Below are 21,549 nucleotides of genomic sequence, written 5' to 3' on the forward strand. Positions count from 1 at the left end.
TATTACTTCTATCTCTTCTTTACTTGCAAGATTAGACCATGAAGTAGCAAGCTGAAATTGTGTTTGACCTGAATGTCAAGCCATCATCTTCCAGGAAATGCAAAATGAACAAACATATCTAATTAGTCTCATTGTAAAGGATTTGGTCCCAATTATATCCTGCCAGTTTTTTATTTGGCTTTCGATGATCTCAATATACCTGTTGAGGAAGATTAACTTTAATTCTCAGCAAAGTGGTCGCACTGATTTAATGAACTTGATGTTTCTCAATACAAGTCATGAAGGGGGATGAATGTGCAAAGTCTGTGACCTCATTCATTGCCTTATAAAATTGATGGTAATTATTTTAATCTGCAGGGTTTGGAATATTAAATCCTGATTAACATATTATTATCATTTTTGTTTGTTTTTCCATCTGGTCCCCAGAGGACTGTTGGTTTCTGCGACTTTTTATTTTATTTGTAAAGGAAATGTTTCAATGGAATTTGTTAAAATGGAAAGAAACAATAACTCCTCAGAGCATCTTAAAAAGCATCTGCAGAAAGTTATACTAGATCATTTTTACTATCAATCTAAGCTTTCTTTGATGCCCACCAGGAAACAAATGTAAGATTGGGTACATGTTTTCTTTATTTTTATTCAGATGTAATAAAAGCTCAAATACTGTACAGTTTTGTCTTTCTATTTGTTATAATGTTTTGACCATCCTTTTGTTTTTATTTTGAATGTTGTTGTTTTCCATTTTGTTGCTAAATAATATGCTCCAGGCCTTCCAAGGATCATGCCAGTGAAGGCTGGTGGCATGATGCGATGGATGGTATGTGAGACCCTTTTAATGGAATAAACAGCTCAAATATATCCTGTTTGAATGGTGGCTGGAATATTAAGTTGGTTGAGAATGTATAGCAGGTTGCATGCAGGGAAAGAACACAATGTTTTTTAACAGTAACAAATGCCTTGTATGCCTTCTCTCTGCCGCGATTCACACACGCTACTCCACAGCTCCGCTCCCTCCACTGGCTCCCGATACCGGCACGCATTCAGTTCAAGACTTTGACCCTCACCTACCGCTGTCTCGACCACACTGCACCAAGCTACCTTCAGACACTCGTCTCTTCATACATCCCCTCCAGACCACTGCGTTCCTCCAGTGCCAGAAGGCTAACTCTGCCTCCTCTCCACTCTCCTTCCTCCAGAGCCGCTCCTTCTCATCCCTGAACCCTAAGTGGTGGAATGACCTGCCCACCGAAGTCAAAACAGCAGAGTCCTTGACCTCATTCCGGCGCTTACTCAAGACGCATCTTTTCCGACAGTACTTATTAGTCTTTTTATCCCTGCTAGATAGCACTTCACAGTTTTATTTGCTTCTTGCCTTCTTGATTGTTTTCCTCCTTGCTCCCTTTCCCGTAGCCCTTGACTGTGACACTACATCTTGACAGCACTTAGCTTTCACCGTCCAGGATGTTGGACCTCATTTACTGTACTTGTGTAAATTGTAAATTGGAATTTGTAAAATGTATTATTTTGAATTGCTATGTTTTATGTAAATTGAATTTGTAATGATTGATGCCTTGTACTTAACTGTATTTTTGCACTTTGTTTTGCACTTATGTTGTAAGTCGCCCTGGATAAGGGCATCTGCCAAGAAATAAAAATAATAAATAATAATAATCTCACTGATAGTGTCTTTGGTGATGGGTAATGATAACCAGTTGTTAGTGACTGTAATTGGGACACCTAACAAAACCAAATAACACAGAATAAACTAGTCCTTATGTGGCAGTTTTGTTCAGTATGTAATATGTACATATATATATATATATATATATATATATATATATATATATATATATATATATATATATATATATATATATATATATATTATTGACTTTTCATAGAAAATAAAGTTTCTTGCGAAAGCTCACATTGATATTCATTAAAACAGAATTAATGAAAACATCTTTCAGGGCATTCTTAAACAGATGGATGTTGCATCCAAAGATGCTTTTCCAAGGAAATAATACACAAATCAAATACATACATGTATGAGCCTTTTCTGTTATTGTATCTCTTCATTACATTTGTTAAAGATACTTCAGCTTCAGGGACAAAATAACCAAAGCTTCATAATCTGTTAAATAATGGAGGACTTTTATACTTTAAATGCATAGTGAAACATGTAAACAAGATACCTGTTATTTGAATCCATACGGGAAAGTTATCTAAAAATAAGCAACTTTTGAAATGATTTATAAAAGAATGCATTAATAACACACACAGCTCGTATTGCAGGTCTATGCAACTGCAGCAACCTTCCCTGCCAACTGACACTGGTTTTTAAAACAATGCAGTTTTGTGATGTCAGTAATGTTAACTTATTGGTTATAGGGATGTTCATCCAGGGACAAAGTTTTTGTCATCCCTGGAACACAAGCAACACAGCAAAATCAGTTTGTGCTGCATTAATATATGTTTCCATGCATAGAGACAAAATAGCACGGAGTAATTCATGTGTCATTCCGTAAATGGGTCAGGAGAATGAACTGAAAGATATCCCCGAAGCCCAGTCTTAAATTCTGTTTCTGTTGTGAATATCAATAAACAGTTAGAAGATGGTAAATATATTGCTGATGTATGAGGCAACTGTGTGAATATGATAGGAAGCCTACTCTACATAAACTGAATGTCTGCAGTGGTCTTAGATCCATCCAGTTTACAAGAAAGACATCAAAATAAAAAGTGCTGCAAGTTTGTGTGAGATGATGTGACCAACAATACACACACAACATCGTGACATATTAAATGAGTTAATTAGAGTCATCATCACATATCCAGAGTAGCCATTTGATAACACTATGTAACACCATTTTTGTTCCAGGGTAGTAAGTGTTATTTTCTAATTGCTTATGCCTCAAAAGTATAAAAAAGGGCTATTATTACCCACAAACTTTGCTTTTGTGACTAGGACAGTGATATATTTTTGTATTACTTTAATATAAATGCATGTTAATTTGGATTCATTCATGTTGTTTTTTTCTGACTTTATGTGAATGAAAGTACACAAATTCGCCTGTTTTCTCATTGGAAATAGGTAAATTTCAAAATATTACTGTCCTGGTCACAAAAGCAGTTTGTGAGGAATAATAGCCATTTTCTATACTTTTGAGGCATAAGCAATTAGAAAATAACACTTACGATCCAGGAACAAAAATAAATAAATAAATTGTTACACAGTGTAATGTGTGAACGGAAAGCATCCATCTCCCCAGCCTGCACTTGTCTTTTGATCTCATCAGGGTTGGCTGCCAGGCTTGCACCCTAAGCATCAATAAGGTACTTTTAGGTGAGGGGTAGCTCTAAAGAGTGAGGTCAAATGTATGGAATGGAATTACAAGAGAAGGGTGTATGTTATTACTATGTTACAACAGTCTTTTGTCGTTATTAGCTCATAATAAAGTTGTCACAAGCTTGAATGAGGTCTGTAAGGTTTCAGTGCTCTTTATATCAAAGTTGTCTTATTAGTAACATATACTCAGAGTTTCTGGGTCATTTCTGTGTTTGTTAGTCTGAGATCATGTCTCTTCCTGTCAGGGCTGTCTGTTTTTGGAATCGGTTGACAGTGATAGCTGGATCAAAGTGCACAACACTGGAGAACTATTTGCTACGTTAGCTAAACATGTTGACATATGTCATTTTAACATAATATGAGAAGACAGAGGCCCATTCCTTCATCTCAGTATAGTGTGTTGGGGAGGTCTCTAGAAAATAATTATGACCACAAACAAGCTAACAGTCCTGCGCACTTGGGTAATGCACACGGTTGTTTCTCAGATTCAGTATATTTTCTTTTCATTTAATTTTATTCACATTTTCCATAATACATTTTTATTGATATAAAGCAAGGAGAGAGAGCCTGGGTTTAGATTTGAAAGAAAACCAAATGAAAATCAATCAAAAGAAAAATGTATTAACGTCATCATCATTTGGGAACATTTAAAAATAGACTGGATAGGATCACTAAGATACCAATGGACACCAAACGAGCATGATGGGTTGAATGGCTTCCTCTTGATTGTCAACTTAATGTTCTTATGTTCTAAAGCATAATTTTGTCACAATGATCTTTACTTTCCTGCTGTCTGTCCATCTCGTTTTCTAATCCCCAACCTGTTTCTATGATTTTCCCTGTCCCTTCTAATGTGTGTCTATTTCAATCACTCAAAATCTGTTCTCTCAGCCTGTCAGTGTAAATAGGACTCAGTGGGAGCCTCAAGCAAAGTGTTTCACTTACCAAGCTGTCCAGTTTTTTTTGGGTCCAACTGAGGTCCCATATTTAAAAAGTATTATAAAAATTCACACATTGGCTTATTTCCAGAAAGATCCTATTGAACAGATATAGCATCTGATGACTGCAGGATATTAATACAAGTTTATATGTTTATATCCCATGTATTTAAGCAGATTTTTAATGTTAGGATATGGGCCTTTTCATGTCCCCTGCAGTAAGATGAAAAAGACAGCTCAGTTGAATTTGCTGATGACAGGATATCTGGGACAATGCTGAGCTGAAGGTGTTTTCACTGAAACTGCAGAGAAATTTGTTTTCCCTGTCTCCCTGTTATAACAGACCCAGATGGAGGGAAAGTGAGAATCCACATATAATGAGAAAAACGGCCGACGTGCTTGGGTTATAAGAATAAGAATAAGAAAGATTTGCAAAACTAGATACGACAGACGTTTTTCTAATAGAATGTGTTGTGATGGTGATGTGATGTATTTAACCTCCTTCTCATTAGGTATGCACTCTTTTTTTCTTTCTATTTGATCATTTTAAGGGGCAAAAATGCCTGAGGTGAAAAAACTGCAAAAATGGGGATTTGGAAATTCTTAGTTAAACAAAGCCCTGAGGGTGGGTTATTTTCTTATTATCTTTTCTCTCAACAAGATAAGGCTTAATGTTGAAAAGGAGAGGTACAAATCAATAGGGATTCTTATAGTGTCTTTCTCAGTAGATTATTACACCTTTCAACTATGCAAAACGTTCAGTGATAAATCCATGACTGTCAGTCTTTCTGTTGCTTAAATTCAGCATATGGCTGAATCATACTTTGCAATCTATTCTGTACGCTGTTTTTTTTTAACCTCGCTATTTGCTGTTGACACTGAAAACAAACCAGCCCATGTCTGAATAATTATAAAGAGAAGTACCGAACAGGGCATATCCTTTTTAAATGTATTTTTCTGGTATACGTAATATTGCTGAGCTGAATAATAAAAAAAAGAAATGAAGGGATTAATTGGTATTTGTGTAGCACCCTGAAAGAACAACACATTCAGAAACAGAAATACACAGTTAAGTCCATAAATATTTGGACAGTGACACAATTGTCACCTTTTTGGCTCTGTACGCCACCAAAATAGATTTGAAAGGAAAAAAGTGTAGACTTGAAAAGTGAAGACTAAAAGCGTTCTTTAAGTGTAGACTTTCATCTTTAATTTGAGGGAAGTGACTTCCAAATTGGCTGAACGGTGTAGGAATTACATCCATTTTTATATGTGGTCCCCCAATTTTAGGGGCTCAAAAGTAATCTGGAACCCATAGACATCACCAGATGCTGGGTTTCTTCCCTGGTGATGCTCTGCCAGGCCTGCACTGCAGCTGTCTTTAGTTCCTGCTTGTTCTTGGGGCGTTTTGCTTTCAGTTTTGCCTTAGAAATCAAAACAAAATCAGAGAGAGAGCAAAAACATTAGGTGTGGGCTAATCAACTATTTGGTACATTCTTAAAAATAAACACCAGGAACACCAAAAGGCCCGGAAGACCATGGACAACAACTGTGGAGGATGAAAGAAGAATTAATTCCTTGGAAGGAATTAATTCCCGCAGAGAATTAACAGTTGGCCAGATCAAGAACACCCTCCAGGAGGTAGGCATATCTGTGTCAAAGTCAAGAGAAGACTTCACCAGAGTAAATACAGAGGGTTTACCACAAGATGTAAACATCAAACAGGAAGACCAGATTAGAGTTTGCCAAAAAACTTCTAAAGAACCCTGTACAGTTCTGGAACAACATCCTATGGACAGATGAGACCCCATCATTCTGGTACAAGTTGATATGTAAGAGAAGAGTATGGAGAAGGAACTGCTCATGATCCGAAGCATACCAGCTCATCTGTGAAGCATGTTATGGCATGGGCATGTATGGCTGCCAGGGGAACTGGTTCCCTTGTATTTATTGATGATGTGAATTCTGAAGTGTTTAGGGCTATATTATCTGTTCAGATTCAGCCAAATGCTTCAAAACTTCAAAACTGGCAAAACTGGAGGCAAAACACCCCACGAACAAGTAGGAACTAAAGACAGCTGCAGTGCAGGCCTGGCAGAGCATCACCAGGGAAGAAACCCAGCATCTGGTGATGTCTATGGGTTCCAGACTTCAGCCAGTCATTGACTGCAAAGGATTTGCAACCAAATATTGATACTCACAATTTAATTCATGATGATAATTACTTTTGAGCCCTTAAAATTGGGGGGACCACATATAAAAATGAGTCCTACACCGTTCACCCAATTTGGATCTAATTACCCTCGATTAAAGATGAAAGTCTACACTTAAAGCACTTCTTGATTGTTTCCTTTCAAATCCATTGTGGTGGCATACAGAGCCAAAATGTTGTCTATTGTGTCACTGTCCAAATATTTATGGAGCTAACTGTATGTATTTTTAAATAGCCTTGGGTAAACAAAAAGGGAGTGAATCACACTGTAGGCTGCTCTGAACAAGATTTTTATTATCAGTAGTCATTAATAGTCTTTGAATAACACATTCAATAAAATCCTGTTATTTAGGCACTTGAGTCCAGGTAAAGTATCCTGTGAACTGTGTTCTGCTTCTTTCAGCTTTTCTTTTCTTTTGTCTTATCTTTATGACAGCCAGTCATTGCTATGTTGGCTGCCCAATCATCTGCTTGTCATTCCAGTAGGTCTTAAAAAAATAAGACTTAAAGATCAGATTTGATCCTCATCATAGGGGAAATTCACAACAGGGATAATATCACACACAAAGGCTCAACTGCATAAGCAACATGTGGCTGTTACAGTTAGAAGTCAAATAAGGTTACATAAAGCTGGAGGTAAATCACATTGGATCATTTGCAAACAATTCACAACACTAGTTACAACTGAGATTTTAGGCCACTGGGGCAAAATGAAGACCGGGGGCACATGGGGCATGAGGCAATCCTGATTGGGCAACTGGGGTGACTGCCACATTCGGCCACACTGTGGCTACACTACAGGTAGTTACATTGCAATAAAACTGCAGTGTGGGCTTCCCATTACATGCAGTTACAAATGATGCCTACGAATGAAAACAGAATCTCAGTCCTAACAATTTGAAACACAACATTGTTAATCTTGGTTATGTATTATTTTTTATTTGTTTTAAATTATATATGTCACTGGCTTTTCATCTTAGTTTTCTTCCACTGAGGTGATGATGTGTATGAACGACCTTTCACATTGATCTTAACATCTCGCCCCCAGACTGTGGATGGGTTCATGTAGGATTATTCCCTTTCCTGAGCCTGCACAAGGGATGGATATGCTTGTGACGAGATGACTGGGTTATGTTGTATCTGTTTATTTATTTATAGTCTCAGTGGATGTCTGTCAGACATCTGATGCTTTATTCAGGGAAAATTATCTTTCATGTTTTCTATCTTTTTGGAAGCATTAAAACAATTTAAATAAAACACAGAGCAAGATCTGTGAGTTGTCGTCATAGTTTCCTGACTGAATCCTTTGTCTGCATGAAAAATAAGTTCTGTTTCTCACCTGGGGCCTCAGAAGTGCAGGGATGATCAAGAATGTATGAAGGGTCCCTTCCTGATGATGCCACTTGGCAGGGAAGCTATATGGAACACATGAACCCAACTCAAAGTATCTCAGTATATCTGAGCTGTTCTCTGTCTTTGAGGTTACTTCTCGAGCATATGATTTTGATGCTGTTTGATGCTGTTCTGACTTTTTATGTCCATAACTGTGAAACTAATATAGATTAGGGGGGGCGTGGTTTCTTCAAAGAATTCCATTTTGAAAGAACCTCCCAGCTCCTAGTTTTACATTTTCCCAAGTATTGTTTGATGATGCTAAAATAGATTGGGAGAATTTGAATTAGTCTGTGTCAGTTCAAACTGGTTGCCAGGGAAATGCCAGACGCTTATGTAATGATCCATTGTATTTTACTTTTCTTGGCGTCATGTTTCACAGCCACAAGCAAGCGCTCTGTGCCATGCATCATTACCGTTTGTTTTCCCACATAAAGATATTAAACTTGCCGAAGCCCAAATTAAATTATTTCCTCACTAGATGATAGTCAATTTGATAATTACTTCAGAGCGCAAAGCCTGCTAAATGACTGACACATTTCTTAACCTGCTTCTTCATTCTTAAATAAACTCATTTCCGGGCATGCAGTCGGCAGACCCTTTCTTCATTGCTGAGGCAGTGTGGGTTGTTCTGCTCATGACAAGGTAACCGTGGAAGCAGGACTACACCGTTCGGGTTATGCTTTAAATATTCTGCATTGACTGTTTCCCCTTGCATTTCTTTTAAGATGGGGTTTTTAATTTTGGAAACCTTGAGGCTTCCAGCTTGTACATTAGCTTGATATGATGGAAAGTGACAGAGATGCCAGCCGTTAATCTCAAAAGGTTTCTGATAGATTCTGAAGCTCCCGAGAGCAATAACAGTGACAGATACCAGCTTTGGTACAAGACTCCAATTAACCTCCATGCTCCCATTTAAACAGCATTGCTGTAGTCCAGAAGGAAAATTCTGACGTATCAGATGTCTGAGATTATGGCTTGTAGATAGAGTGGAGTAATGGATTTTCATGACATAAATGTACCGTCAAATGTGTAATATAACCACTTCTGTGTAAGATCAAGAGACCAAGATTCTCAATTAGTGATAGTTATAAATATAACATCATTTATTGAATGCTTTCTGATAGAAGAAAATTATGATGACAACGATGTTGATTTATTAGTATGATGATGATATGATTTTAGATGTTACTCAAACAATCACGTCTCCTTGGATGTTTTATTCAAAGAGTCAAACTCAAACTTCTTTAAGTTACACTTACTATCCACTCCTTTTAAATTCCATTGTTTGTGTCGTGGACAGAATCCTGTCAGGGGTGTTTATGGCCTAGCTAAATAATTCAGTTTCTTGTCACAGTCCTCTAATGCAGTTTCCACTAAGTCTCATCTAATAGTCCAGGGGCTGTTTACTGGTGTGTTGAATAATGTTTGGTTTGCTTAGGCTCTCATAGGTTTAACTCATTATTTTCCTTTCTCTTGGATGTAGAGGGAGTAAGGAGCTGAAGTTCACCTTTCAGGTACAAAGTACATAGCAAATCACTGGAACATAGTCTAATGCAAAAAACTGCCTGATCCAATTTAACTACAATACATTGTGGAAATTATTAAATATTGCATTGGACCATTTTTTCCCCCAGTAAGGAATACATTGAAGCACAGATTCCCAGTCATGCTCAGTTCTGACACTTGTTTTATGTTATTCTATTCTGAAATAATATATTTTTACTTTTTTATGATCGTTCTGGCTAGGGAAACAATTGGTGAAGCAGTCTTATTACAGTTTAAAGGAATTCCATACCTATCTGAAGCAAACTCTGCTTTAGCTGCCTTAGTTGCTTTATTGTTTGTGCATTATAACACCCTTGAGCATTAAATTATCCTAGTGGATGCTAGAAACATTACCATGTGTCAAGAACTAGTAGATTCTTGTCATTATATGAATGCAAATACAGTAGGTCTCCCTGTATTTTCACTTTGGAGGCATTGCTTGTTGTTTCCTTGGTTACCTAACAGCCAGTGAATTTGACAAGAATGACTAACAGTACTTGTCAGTATGGAGAAGAAAGCATTGGCAGTACCCACAATCAACTGAACCACCCCCTTGCAAAAGTATATCAGGAAACAAAATAATTAGTTTTGCTTACATCCTTACAGTTTAATATCATTTTCAGATTTCTTATCATAAGCTTTATGTGGATTTAATTAAGGTGTTTTGATTACATTACTGAATAGATGCAGACCATTTACATTTGATGAAAGACGCTACGGTTTTGGGCCACAGTATTTAAAAAATGTTTTTTTTTAATGATTTCTGCCAATTAATGTTGCCTGATGAAAATACAACGTGAATACATACATGAAAATATATTAGATGGGGGAAAAAGGTGAGGTCAAGAAGAATGATGTAACCAAAAACAGAGCAATGAAAATAGCTTATCCTAAATCGAAACAAAAATCAACTGTTATCACAGCTTCCTGTGGGTTTTCATACATTTTCACACCTCCGTCTTGTACAGCAGCTTGTTGCCCATTCTTTATCCTGCCTAGCTCCCACACTTTGCATTTCTCTCCCGGGAGACATCAGGTGGATTCCCATTTTCCCTTGGTTTAAAATAAGATTTAATACTTCTTTTTTGTCACAGGGCTTAGATTTAAGTTATACTTGGCTATGTAGGACACCTCAGGACATTGGCATCTATATGGGGTGATACATAAATGTAAGTTTGATTGACAGATTTGTTTTGTTTTTCTCCTCATTCTTTGTTTTTTAATGTGTGAATGTACAATCTTCAACTTAGCTTAAAGCTTGTTAAAGCTTGCCAGAATGCCTTTCCTGTCTCTTATTCTCCAGACACATGCAGCTGAAATACTTTAAGCTCAGGGTAGACCTTTTGGAGGCAGTGTTTAAAAAGTTAATTGCCTCAAATGACTGGCAATGTGAGCTCTGTCCTTTCGAGATTCATCAGCAAATCAGCAAAAGGGCAACAGTGCTCCTAAATTCATAGGATTACACTAGAAATAATACCATTCATTATTAATCTGACCCTTTTAATCAGAAATGCTATTCTAAATAAGAGGATTATGTGTTGTGCTTTGATCCACACGATAAGCTTTCATCTCATTTTCACATGTAATGAAAAATATATAAAAGGATAGATAATATTCCAATAATGTGTACCACCACTGAACCCAAGACCAAAATACCTCCCCCTTCAAGCTGCACACAAGCCAGGAATAGGATGGTACTGTAACTGTATTCCACAATTAAACACAATCTGATTTAACTGAATTAATGGGGCTTTATTTTTCATACCTGGCACTCTTTAAAGGTTCCCGGACAGTAGATATCTTACCTTGGGAAATGTGGGTCAGAAACTGGAAGAATCAGAACACTTTAATTACAAAAACATGAGGAAAAACCTGTTTTCTTTTTTAAGGGTCTGCAGTCAGGAAGTTTCAAAGACACAAAAAACACCAATAAGCATGATTGTTGTGTGGTTATCAGTATGAATTCCCCAGCCAAGGACCATGTTTCAGTAACAGAAGCCCCCTCTGCTGTGCAACTTTCGTAAGAGCGTAGGAAAAAAAAAAACACCCAATCTGTTGCCAGAACCACTATTAGATTGATGCCTAGAGGGACTTAACATGGTATGAATCTGTCATGCCACAGTCTTCTAATGAATCATCAATAAAATGTATATATACAGGGCAAACTAAAGGTGTCTACTTTATCGAAGACTACATTTGCAACTCGGTGTTTGGCAGGCGTAGACTTATGTTCCAAATTAGAAAAGGGGATGCAATTTGGCAGCCTGACTGGGAAAGTAGAGACAGTCTGTTTACCTTGTTTTGGCAGCTTTCTGAGAACGATTCCATCTGCTCTGAATTCCGAGCTTTGGCCTCATCAAAGCTGCTGATAAAAGTTTAATTTCTTGTCTTTTGAGATGCAAGCACACCATGGCTATTTTAAGACAAGGGCTTCAGTCGGTGCTATGTTCATGTTAAAGAAAACGAAGAGGAAACACTCCCATGTTCTGCACTGAACATTGATGGATGCCAGCTGCCCGCACCCTCTCAGCTGGGATGACATCGAATCAGTAAAGCCACGGAGACCTGTCAGGCTTGGGAACTCGAAGCCTGTGTATTTAGAAGATTCTGTGCTAACCCTTCAAATCTCTTACACTGTCTATCACCAAGCATTGCTATAACTGGTCATCTCTGGTGATCGGCTGAAATGTCAGAGACTGAAGACTGAACACTGAACACCTCACACCCTTGGTTTTCTGTCCCAGGCCGAGCTGTGGCATCGTCTGGAAGTACAGTTTTTAATTCTGCTCACCAGAGCCATTTTAAAGTGGCTTTCTTTCCTAACAGGGGAAATAAATATCCAGACAGTGCATGCATGCCTGGGGCGGTGTTTCATTTTATTTTTGCTGATTCCAGGACTGGCTTTTCACTTGTAATTTTGCATTTTATTCTGCTTATTTTGTTATTTTTTATTTCTGGTTTGTCTCTTTTTCGGAGGGACTTAAGGATAAGGAGTTGAATGGACCCCTTCATTGGTAACGCCAATATACCAGTAACGCCTGCTGCTCTTGAGAGCAATTCAAAATGTGCAACTCTTAATACTAATGTGGAAGTCACTACTGGCTGGTGGCAATATTACAGAGTTTTTGCACCCAGATGAGATGAGGAGGGATGAGAGCATAAGATGAAAATTTAAATCATATATTATCATAAATAGGGTTTTCTTTTTCTCTCTCAAAATATCCACTAAATTCAAATTATTCATAGGCCTGTTCTTTTCTGCCCATTCCTGGATAAACATCTTTCATTTGTTTAGCTTAAAAGCAATCAACCCTGTTTCCATTCTCCCCCACACAGCACTCTGTGATTACCGTTTTGTGCAGTGTATATTTATTACTCAAAGGCACCTAAAAAACCAAGTGCCTGATTGCAAAAGAGATTGCAAATTGTAAAAAAGTGCAGGCAGATCTCACTATTCCGCTACCCTCCACAGATTTTCTATGGGATTAAGGTCTGGAGACTGGCTAGGCCACTCCAGGACCTTAATGTGCTTCTTCTTGAGCCACTCCTTTGTTGCCTTGGCTGTGTGTTTTGGGTCATTGTCATGCTGCAATACCATCCACGACCAATTTTCAATGCCCTGGCTGAGGGAAGGAGGTTCTCACCCAAGATTTGACGATACATGGCCCCGTCCATCGTCCCTTTGATGCGGTGCAGTTGTCCTGTCCCCTTAGCAGAAAAACACCCCCAAAGCATAATGTTTCTACCTCCATGTTTGACGGTGGGGATGGTGTTCTTGGGGTCATTCCTCCTTCTCCATACACGGCAAGTTGAGTTGATGCCAAAGAGCTCGATTTTGGTCTTATCTGACCACAACACTTTCACCCAGTTCTCCTCTGAATCATTCAGATGTTCATTGGCAAACTTCAGACGGGCCTGTACATGTGCTTTCTTGAGCAGGGGGACCTTGCGGGCGCTGCAGGATTTCAGTCCTTCACGGCGTAGTGTGTTACCAATTGTTTTCTTGGTGACTATGGTCTCAGCTGCCTTGAGATCATTAACAAGAGCCTCCCGTGTAGTTCTGGGCTGATTCCTCACCGTTCTCATGGTCATTGAAACTCCACGAGGTGAGATCTTGCATGGAGCCCCAGAGCGAGGGAGACTGACAGTTATTTTGTGTTTCTTCCATTTGCGAATAATCGCACCAACTGTTGTCACCTTCTCACCAAGCTGCTTGGCGATGGTCTTGTAGCCCATTCCAGCCTTGTGTAGGTCTACAATCTTGTCCCTGACATCCTTGGACAGCTCTTTGGTCTTGGCCATGGTGGAGAGTTTGGAATCTGATTGATTGATTGCTTCTGTGGACAGGTGTCTTTTATACAGGTAACGAGCTGAGATTAGGAGAACTCCCTTTAAGAGAGTGCTCCTAATCTCAGTTCGTTACCTGTATAAAAGACACCTGGGAGCCAGAAATCTTGCCGATTGATAGGGGATCAAATACTTATTTCCCTCATTAACATGCAAATAAATTTATAACTTTTTTGAAATTCATTTTTCTGGATTTTTTTTTTGTTATTCTGTCTGTCACTGTAAAATACACCTACCATTAAAATTATAGACTGATCATTTCTTTGTCAGTGGGCAAACGTACAAAATCAGCAGGGGATCAAATACTTTTTTCCCTCACTGTACATACAATATATATATAGGTTTGGTTTGAACATTGGTGAGGACACAACATTTTGGGGGGGGGGGTGGAGTCACGGATGCTAGGGGGGTCCAGGGGCATGCCCCCCGGGAAGGTTTTTCTTTTTTAAACACCCTTTAGGGCAATTTTCAAATAACTATGTAGATTGCTGTCCTGATGTCTCATTTCACAGTACATATTAAGGATATTTACAAGTTATATATTTTTGTAAACATACGTTTGTACTCTATTCTGCACAGTAAAACATTTATTATATATTTATTTATATTGTACCTTTTTTAAGTTTTGTACCACTGATCTCATAACCGACCCCTGTCCCCAAACTAGAATTTAGATCTTCAGAGGTAAATTTTAGATATTTAAACCTCAATAATCCAGGATTACTATTTGTATTTCTTTCTACACATTATTGGAATGGGTTATTTACTTTAAGCTTGTAAAATGTGGTTGTTTTATTTCCAAGACCTATCTAAAAAAACTCAGTGTCATCACCAGCACCATAACCATATTGGTTATGATATAAAACCTGAAATAAAAATAAATAAATATGTTTATGTATCTACAAAATATATTGTACATTATAGAGAATAAAGAGAACCATTCCAGAAATAAGTTTTGTAACACATTCATGCAGCAGCATCAGATTTAATTGTATTTTATATAAAGTGTTGGTTATGAGATTTTAGGGAGGGATTTGGTTAGCTTTTTACACACCATACAAAAAATATCAAGCAAGCATAATTTACAAACAGAGGAAGGAGGATATAAATATACTGACAATGTGTTAACTAACAAAGTAAATATTAAACTGATTATATGTATTCTTGTGTTTTAAATAGGCATAATATACACCATCTAAGAATAACTGGGTTTATTTTTTTTAAACGCAGAGAATTACCCTTTCCTCCCGATTCCTCACACACTTTCGCTCCTCAATGATTAAAAACACACTGTCGACATAGTCCCTGACGTCAGCCGCATAAGTGGTGTATTATGGGATTTGAAGTTCTCTTGTCTGCTGATTGCCAAAGGTAAGCATCTTTGCCAAAACTACAAACACCTCCAAACCCAGGGTGCCATTCAATTTAAAGCGCCAGGACATGTCTTCTCTCTTTAATGACTCTGCACTCACTGGGTGAAACCGGGAGCAATACGTTATTGAAACGTTCAATGCACCCGGCTTCACAACCTAAAGCCAAAGGCAATCACATTAGCGCTTTGGTTTTCAGGCAGAAGGAGCAACTCTGGATGGAGTTAGTGTTACAAGAGGTGCTGGGAGGGGTGAGTGGTGTTGCCTATCAATTGGTGTGTTATTTATTATGTTTATTTTATTACAGAGTGTTGTGGGTTTCTATTTTCACTTGTCATTACTTTTGTTAACTTTTGTACTTGTTATATTACTTGTTAATTTTCACTTTTTGATTTGCTTTGGTTTTTATCACTTAATTATATTTTCACTTGAAGGCAACATTCTTCACCAACGGCTTCGGTTTTAGTATAGTTTTAGTGGGGATTCTTTTAGGATTAGTTTTAGTGTTTTTAGTGCCTGTCTTTTAAATGTTTTTTTTTTTTTTTTAGATTGCTACCACAATCACCTACTATTAAAGGCAGTTTTAATCATTTTTATTGTTAGTAGTAGGGCCTCTAGCCCGGTGGACTTCATGCCCCGCCTGGCAGCCCATGTAATAAACTTGTGTGTAACTCTGAATTTTGACTCAGTGGTGTGTGCATCGGGATCTTTCTAAAGCCTGTGTGGGGAGAGGGGGGGAATAGTGAGACCCCCTCCTCACTGGAATAAAATAGGGGTGGCTTGGTCATGTGATGGTGGCAATTGTTCCCCCCTTTGTCATCGTCACATTAACTCTTTCTGGAGTGGATACAATTACTCAACGTTTCAGATTTACCACAATTATTGATGGGGACAATTCAACGTTCCTATCAAAATCTACACCATTGCTTGCTGGTGTATCACATACTAGGACTCTGGAAAGCTGCCATTCTAGAGATAACTATGTATTATTTCTTGCTAGAAATTAATAATAAAAATGAATGGGCAAGTTACCACATGATCAATATATGTTATCATTTGTGGCTGAGGTGGCTGCAAGGTTGCCACATGCCAGCTGTAGCCTGTACTCAGGTGAGTGATGCAATGCAGTGGCTCCTAGTGAAAATGGGAAATGATCATTAATCATCAGGTGGATCAACTGTTAAATGTATCATGTCCAACCAGTACAGATTGTAAACAGGGAAATATACACCTCCAGGATCCTAATCTTGGAGATGCACTTGCATTTAATTACTGGTTTGCTTTAGAGGGGAGTTAATCACATTTCTCTGGTTTGATGAAAAAAAAAAAAAAAAAAAAAAAGTACATCTGCAAGAGCCCTACTTTTCAATTTCGTGTTATTTTCGGTAATGAGGTTCAAGACTAGGTCCAATCTGGGTCTGTAAAACCACCTGTAAGATTTAAATGCTTCTGGGATTCCAGCAACAACTCACTTGGTGTTTTCATGCTCTTCATGTGAAGCTCTCTCTCTCCATGTTCCTATCTGCAATGTTAATTATAATATAATTTAAGTGGAAAAACCTTATGTCAGCGATGCAAAGACCCCTCATCCACAGCCCAGACTTGAGTCAGATTAACTAATGCATATCAAAATTACTATTGTACATCTGTTAACCAGATTCCTGCTCATTACACAGCCTGGACAAAATTAAAAACACTTGCTTATTCGGTAAAGATTCATGGGAATCTGTCAAAGTAATTTAATTTCTGCAGAGTAAGTTATAATCTCAAGCCTAATGGACAATTAGTGGAATTTATAATTGCATTTTTGGGAGTGAACAACCCCAAGTCCACCTATCCACTTCCGCCTGACAGTCTATAAATACTGGCTTCTAAAGCGAGTAAAGCCAAAAGGTTCATATAACCAATCACTCACACTATATGCTAGATTGGGGTGGTAAACTGCTGAAACTTCATTATGGAGAGAAAGTAAATGCAGTGTGATGCTTGGAAATTTCTCCATTACGTTAGATTATCATCATTTTATAGTAAAACATGGTCTCATCACATTCGGAATTGGATTATTCTCGTTGGCCTGACTTGACTTGATTTGATCGGCTTTTAATTTATTGAGGTATTTATATTTGTTTGGTGGAAAAATCTGATAAAAGCCCTATATCTCGATGCCTCTAAGGCAGTCAACAAACTTTGCAGCACATATTGATTTTCCTTCTGGATGATTAAAACGGTAACTGGCATTATGATTAGACTTTAATAAAATTCGTAAGAAGAAGCACTCAAAAATCTCTAAGCTCTCTCTCCCTGGAGTCCTGTCTATCACATTTCACTTGACTTAGTGCTTTCACTGTATAATCAATTTAGCTTGTGTATTTGCCTTAGGTAACAATTTACCATGACTTCATATTTTCACCAAGTAACCATCTCAATATAATTAAATTAATTGTAACAGAAACAATGTGGAGAAGCTTTAGGGGAAAAAAAGTACTTACAAAAATATGATCCCTTCGGTCCCCTTGACATACTTCACACAGCATCAGTATTGAGCTCAGGTATTTAAATTACTAATCAAGAGGTCTTTTGATCTTTTTTCTATTGATTTAGAAGAGCATCACACCAAACAAAAGGAAATGGCAATGACTAAGTCATCAGGGTGAGAATGAGCTGCAGAATGAAACTGCATCGTTTTATTATGACCTTAGAATTAGGCGAATATGGAATTATCTCTGATGATGTTTGGAGTGGGTGCTTAGTGTGCAAAAGGCTATTAGTTTCTAGGACTCTTAGATTTCCCGGGGGGGAAATGAATGCCTCTATTTCTGCATTGGTGTATTCATGAAGGGTTATTAATGCCACAGGTCACCTTGGTTTCGTGATTGGTAGCCCTGATGCTTAGTATTGTATGGAGTACTTTAAGTGGTGTAACAGTGACGGTATTGCTGAGAACCCCAAGCCACCTATTGCAGAATCTACTTCATTGCTACTGCTTTATTGACCTGGTGATGAATACTCAGATTGAACCATCCCGGGATAAGCTGGTACTGACCTGCTACAACCTGAGTGAAATCAACCCCATCTTCTTAAGAAATTCATATTTAAAACGTCTTTCTGGTTCTGATTACCCATGCAAATCTTATGTATTCATGTATGTTTACTGTAGTTTTACATGTTGTTGTTTTATGTTAATGGCAGTTTGCAAAGCAAGATAGTAGATTATGTTTTGCAGAGTATACTGTATTTTATTTATATTCTATTTTTTTATCTCTTTATTTTAAATCTGTTTCATAAACCCTTATTAATGTTCTGTCACTTTAGAAAATGACTTGAAATGGGTAAACTTTTTTCCTTCCTTCTTGGTCCTCATATTTTTGTAAGAGAAAAAGTCAAGAAGAAAACAAATAGAATCATATAAAACCCCTCTTAATTTAATCTGTACATAGCTGACACTATGAGAGGAGAAAGTGTGGGATGAAGCTTTTCAGATTATGAGCAGAGAAAGACCAAATAAAAGTTCATCAAATGTGATATATGGCATATGTGCCTCTGTCACCTGCTGTGTGATTAAACATCGCCATCTGTGGTAAGGTTATTGTTGCGGCTAATTGCGAAGGCTATCCTTGACTTGGCATCCTTCATGAGTGACAGAAAGTGACATAACTTCCTCCTCAAGTCAGCCTGAATCAGCTTATAGTGACAGGTAGGCAATTGTATTGCCTTATGGATTGAAAATCAAGACTGGGCTAAGAAAGAGGAGACCAAAGATGGTGGCAAATCAAAATTGTCATTTTCTGCATCAAACAACCCTAATACCTAGGGAAATGGCCTTGCATACTTATCACCCAGCACAAAATATGTATGATTCATTAGCTTTATTTTCAAAATCATTAGGGTCCTCATTCTTCATATTTTGTCTTTCTTCTTCTTTCTATTAATTTAATAATCCTCAATGCTCAGATTTAAGGGGAAAATTAAGTTGACCTGAATTGGATTTCTTCTGACTTTTAAATAATGGAATCTCTATTTACATGGTGTTTAGAAGAGAAAGTGGGCAACTTCAGTGACGTTTAGTTTAGAAGAAATGACCAAGCCACTGGATTGACCCCCCCCAAAATAAGCAAGATATTTAAAATGTACAGATTGATAAATATTTGGACTGTTGACATGCATCTGAATGTTGATAGGGAGAAATTTACTCCCTCAATAAATATGCGGACAAGGAATAGTCAGGGCCGGATTTAACTGAAATAATACGAAAATAGTTTATTCAGCTTCCATGAAGCGCTCCGGAGACAGCCAGTCGGGAAGACACATCTAAAGTTTTTCTAAATAACATGCTATTATATACAAGAGGACTCCCTTTGGCTGCTGGGCAACTAGATGATGTCAATGAGGTACCCCAAAATTGATCACACACTTCTCCTGTGTCTTCTGTTCTCTCTATGGCCTTGGATGAAAATGTTTTTCTAAAAATCAGCTACACAGCACTACTTCACCTGGCCTCTCCGGAGCAATACACAAAGCTTAAATTAATATATTCATGGGTTACACAATGTTGCTGCAACAATGGTGTGAATTTAATATATTTGGCATTCAGACAGGGCACTGTTCCGCATCAATGTGGAAACTGAAAAAACAAAAATAACACAGTGAGTCACTAACATTTTTTTTAACAAATTGAATTAGCTTTTTCTTCTTTACAAAATAAGAGTCAGTGTACGTTTTGCACATACAGATCTTCAAAAAAGACCAACACCCCTGAAATGATGCACTTAACCTACTAAGCTAATTTGGCAGCCTGGACAATGCTGTAAGCTACAACAAGTCTCCTTTCAGTAGTGATACTTTATCTAGTCGTGTCTGCCCTGTTGAATAAATATCTGTCAAAGCCACACATGAAGTATACAGTAATGCCATTAAGCATGTCTGATAGGCGTACTGCATATTACCAGTATTCAAATTAGCATGAGATACCGTTGGGTGGGATATAAAACATTCCCAATACACATCAAGTTTTACTCTTTGAATAAGGCAGCTTATTATAGTGTGACACAGATCACTTCCAATTTGAAAATGATACTCGTTGATGTTTGGGGTCTCTAATTTTTGTAATGATGATTTATGTTTTTGAATCCTCTTCATATTTCCACTGGGTGGAGGCAGGCTCTGCCAAAATAGTTAACACAAGTTCGGCACAAGAGCTCTGCTTGTCATCAGCTTACCTGGAGTAAAATACATCACGGTATTAATATATATTTAGTTTTCTTCCGAGTACACTTCTCCTGGAAAGATTTTCCCTTTAACAGTTGTTGCAGAGAGGTTTTGAGGTATTCTCCTGAGGAGCTGGGAGGATTTCAGCCCTGGTTTGATAAGCGCTGTGATTGAAATAAAAAAGGACATAACTGTCAAGCTCTATAAGCTCTTAACCCTTGACCTCCCTAAGTTGCACAGAGAACCCGATGCCACTTTCCAGCTGCACAAGCCATTAAATAGCTGTGTTCTTGGAGGCACTGGCCTTCTGATGGTTGTACAAGCATGTCATTCCTATCTCTAAGGAAAACCAGGTTAAATGGGCATTTCCATTAATGTAAATTAAGGCTGATGATCTGTGGAATATTGCTCATGTTTTTGGCTGTAGTTCCATCTAATATTTATCATTGTATTGGTGTTTTAATCTGGTGTAGTTTTTATAACATTAAAGGTTGTATAAATTTTTCACATTTATTTGAATACTAGTGGGAAAATACATACTGCATTTGCAATCATGCCTTTTAAAACTTGTAGATTCTGACATAGTTGTCCTCAAGTATAAATGCTAAGACACAGAAAAAGCTCTGCTTGCATATTTCCTTGTAATTTCCATTTGTTTTCATTACTGCACATTTAGGGAGATTTAATTCTGAGTTATGTGCCAAAGTATAAACCCAGCATCACAAATTCTCCTGATGTGCAATGTACTGTGAAAAGATGGGAAATAGCCAGATATGGTGGCTATTTGTCTGAATTTAAGATAGTTGTCTTAATGAAATGTACTGTGTGTTGAAATGTATTTACGTTGCAAATTTACACAAGTGGCAAATACAAAATAATTGTTCAGAAATGTCTCAAAACAACTTTGCTGTTCTTCTCCTGTCCTTTCCCTTCATTTATAGTGAAGGCCTGCTTCGTTTATAGCAGAGCTGTAAAGGGCTAGAACCTGAGAAAGAGACTGAATGACAAGCTTTTAATTTTTCACTTTAATTGTTTTGTAACAGTGCTACTCATAAGAAGCAGCTGCTTTAGTGGCTCGTGAACTCTGGCAGAGAATAAAAAGAAACAGACGGCTATTTTGTGTAAAGGAAAGCTTCATGTAAAAGTGTTTATCCAAAATACACTTTCAAGTGAGAGAACTTTAGAATT

Source organism: Amia ocellicauda, chromosome 4 (assembly GCF_036373705.1).
Source record: "Amia ocellicauda isolate fAmiCal2 chromosome 4, fAmiCal2.hap1, whole genome shotgun sequence".
NCBI classification, from domain to species: Eukaryota; Metazoa; Chordata; class Actinopteri; order Amiiformes; family Amiidae; genus Amia; species Amia ocellicauda.